Here is a 4,011-nt window from a genome sequence, read left to right as displayed (position 1 = left end):
CCCCCACTCCCAGTTCCAAATAGCTATTATCTATTTTAAAAATCAAACGACCACTTACGGAGTTCCAGCTCATTGACTACTGGCACCATTTTTAAACTGGTAACATTCTTACTAGCTTCAACCAAGTATATTAAGATTTCAGTACATGGTTGAAATGAAAATTTTTGTATAAACTACTGGCTTAGTCAATGGAGTCACAGAAGAAAGTGTAAAGCTTACAAAAATGTATGCTGTTACTAAAGCACCAAAGGCTAAATGAATGAACTGTTTTGGAAAATAACCCACTTTAGACAACCTCTGATGTTGCCTATATTGTTTTCTGACTCTCACATTATATATGGATGGAAACAAAGGAATAAAACATCTATAATCTTCATCATACCTATAGTCAATATACTATACAGTACTGTTTCATAGCAAAAGTTTTGGGCCATTTAAGTAATTCCCACATAAATATCTGCGGTTTTAACATTCTGAAACTGAAACATAGCTAAAGAGGTGCTCAGTCAGGCTAAGACAGGGTTCTTCAACTTCAGCAATATTGATATTTTGAGTTTGATCATTCTTTTTTGGGGAGGGGGGGAGGGTGGAAACTGTCCTGTGCATTGCAGGATGTAGGCATCCCTAGCCTCTATCTACTACATGCCAGTAGCAATGTGCCCAACTTTCCAATTCTGACAACCAAAATGTGTCGCCAGACATTACCAAATGTCTTAGGGGGGGCCAAAGTCACCCCCAGTTGACAACTATTGAGCTAGAGTTCTATACAGACATAATTGTAAACTCTTGAGTCCATAGATTATACAAGACTGTGTGTAATTTTTCTAATTTAAAGAGTATAGTACAACAATTTCTGCTATACTGTTTATGCTAGGGCACATAGTTTTCATAGAAGACTTAAGCATATAATTACCCAAAATAATCTTTTTCCTACTGAAAACACTAATATTAAACAGGGGAAAAAACCAACAATACAGCTAATCCTGCAACCATTTTTAAACCTAAACCTATGGTTTACAAACATTTGATAAATGGAGACCTAGATAAATCACTGCAAGTGTCCTTCCTTCTGAATTCGTAGTCTCTCTTCCTCTACTTGTAAACGTTCCTTTTCAATCTGCAGCTTCTCTGATTCAAATTTCAAAAACTGCAGCCTATCTTTTTCCAGTTGTAAGCGTTCTCTGTCAAGTTTTAACTTCTCAGTTTCTATATCCTGTGGCTGATGTATGGACTTTTCCCCTTGACCAAGTTCACTTTCCAAAGACGGCTTCTCTGAGTTGACTATCTGTAACCTCAGCTTCTCTCTTTCAATCTGCAAATGCTCCTTCTCCAGCTGAAGTCGCTCATGTTCCATGTCTAAATGTCGCAGCCTCTCTTTCTCAATCTGTAGGCGTTCCTTCTCGACCTGCAGTCTTTCAGCCTCAATATCAAGCCTTCGTTTTTCCAATTCTAATTTCTGTTTCTCTATGTTTACAAGCAAATGGGGCTCATCATATGCAGACCTAGACGGTGTTGAGTTTAGAGTAAAAAATTCATCGATGTGGGGGAAATCAGGAAGTTCATTTTCCCTCCTGGAATCTGGTATGACTGATGACAACATTTCTTCTTCCTCTTCAATCTCAAATTCAGGACTCTGGGATCTCTTTCTTCCTCTTCCACCTTGACCTCAGTTAAAGATCCACCTGCATCCCTGAAATCTGCCACATTTTGCCAATCAAAATTTGTATCACTTCGGAATCCAATCCTTTCATCTATCTCTTCAGTGAGAGAGTCATCTAAATCAGATGTGGGAAGGGGAAACCCTGAACCAACTAGCTTAATGTTTGCCTTCATCTTCTTTCTCTTCGTAAGGGCTCGCCAGTCAAGGTACCTTCTTTTCACTTCTGTCCCTGTTCTCTGTTCTCCTACTCCTACAGCATTCACACACTGTGCAATCTCCTCCCAAGCCATTCGCTTCATCACATTAATTGTTGTATTGAGCTGCTTGGAAAAAATTACTTCTTTCCTTTTCGTAATTTCTTTCAAAAGGGTCTGAGTTTCTTGTACACTGAAATTGCTTTTCCTTTTCCTCTTCAATTGCTTCATTTTCTAACTTAAAAGGAGTTTTTACAGTAAGGAAAGATGTGAAAAGAATTTGAGGAATGCTACAAAGTACAAAAATCAAGGACAATTCCTTGTTAGTACTTTGTTTAAATCAGAGTTTTCCATTCATCTAGTAGCACAGGCAGGCTGGATGAGTCCGTCCGTGGAGAGGCCGCCCCCCTCACCGCCTCTTGCACGGCACCGCCGCTCACCTGCAGCTACTCAGACTTTAAAACTTTAAAATCCTGACAACATGGATGAAACCTGAAAACATTTTGCTAAGTGAAACAAGCAGACACAAAAGAACAACCATTGTATGGTTCCACTTAAATGAAGTACCTACAGTAGGTAAATTCAGAGGCAGAAAGCAGGATAGAGGTTAGCAGGGGTTGGAGAAAGAGGAGAATGGCAAGTTGTTTAATGGGTACAAACTTTCTGTTTGGGAGGATCAAAAGTTATAGAAATGGATAGTGGAGATGGTTGCACAACACTGTAAATGTTCTTAATGCCACCAATTTGCACACTTTAAATGGTTAAAATGGTAAATTTTATGTTACATATGTTTTACCACAATCAAAAACTAAGAAAGAGAGAAACTCCCCAAGGCTCCTTGCCACTGGCTGGAACGATTTTTCCCAAACCATTCAGCCATTTGTCAATAAGATATAAACATCCATTAAGGGTTACTCAATTGTTTTTTAATGATTAACATGTAGTTATATATGACTAGATCATAAAATCCTTTTTTGCCTCAAAGTCATGCTTCTTTATGTCTTCTTCAGTGTAATGCAGATAAATGTTGAAAAGTATTTATAAAAATAATTAATGCCTTTGGCCATCTATTTCTTTTTCTGTCAGTACAAATTAGCTTATGTTAGGAACTTTCCACATGTTGAACATTTTTCCCAATGATTCATTATGACTTCTGAGAGGCTATTCTGGATCAGGTTTTACTATGTGAACTGATTTTAAGATATTATATTAAACTCCCAAATCATCCCACCCTCGATATTACCATATGTGAAACGAATCGCCAGTCCAGGTTCGATGCATGATACAGGATGCTTGAGGCTGGTGTACTGGGATGAACCAGAGGGATGGGATGGGGAGGGAGGTGGGAGGGATGGGGAGGGAGGTGGGAGGACACCCCGGGCAGATTCATGTCAATGTATGGCAAAACCAATACAATAATGTCAAGTAAAAAATAAATTAATTAATTAAAAAGATATTATATTAAACTAGTTTCATATCACACACAAAATTCCAAGCCTTAAGCTTAATCAAGCATTAAGCTGCTTGATGCTATTAGTGTGGTTAGTTTACAGAGCAATAAAGAATTTATACATCAAATACCTGAGAGATGGATGTTGAGCAAAAGAAGTTAGTAAGAACTTTGAACCTGGAAAATAATACCTATAACATCCTTGAAAACATTGATCTTTTCAATATTCAAGTAATAATTCCTCACTCTTCTGTGAAGTTAACGCTAGATGAAGGCTATAATAAAATACCAATGAAATAAGCTTATTATATCTCATTTTAAAAATCTGATAACAGTATCTTCTGTGATATAACTTAAAAGGACTGTGCCCAAGTGCCCTGGAGCCCATGCTACACAAGAGAAACCACTGCAGTGAGAAGCCTGGGCACCACAGTTAGAAAGTAGTCCCTACTCACTGCAGCTAGAGAAAAACCTGAGCAGCAAAGACCCAGCACGGCCAAAAATGAATACATAAAATTATTTTAAAAATGAAAAAAAAGAAGGATTGTGAATATAACTTAAAAGAAGGATTTATCAAACTGTATTGACAAATGGAGAAATACTGGATGATTTTCTTTAAGCACTAAGCGAGTATCTACCCACTCATTTCTCAGTTTCCATGTGCATAAAAAGGATATAAAAATACCTACTCCACAAGGTCATTCTGA

The 4,011-nt window shown here is 37.6% G+C and overlaps 1 pseudogene; it reads right to left on the bottom strand.

The window, feature by feature from the left end:
• Positions 1 to 742: 742 nt before the first annotated feature.
• Positions 743 to 2,224, bottom strand: LOC129535066 (myb/SANT-like DNA-binding domain-containing protein 4 pseudogene; annotated as a pseudogene).
• Positions 2,225 to 4,011: the final 1,787 nt, after the last annotated feature.

The sequence above is a fragment of the Moschus berezovskii genome, chromosome Y (assembly GCF_049115385.1).
Source record: "Moschus berezovskii isolate FMDL1 chromosome Y, NW_MosBer_1.0, whole genome shotgun sequence".
Taxonomy (NCBI): Eukaryota; Metazoa; Chordata; class Mammalia; order Artiodactyla; family Moschidae; genus Moschus; species Moschus berezovskii.
The sequence above is the reverse complement of the archived record's forward strand: the minus strand, read 5'-3'. Positions and strand labels throughout refer to the sequence as shown.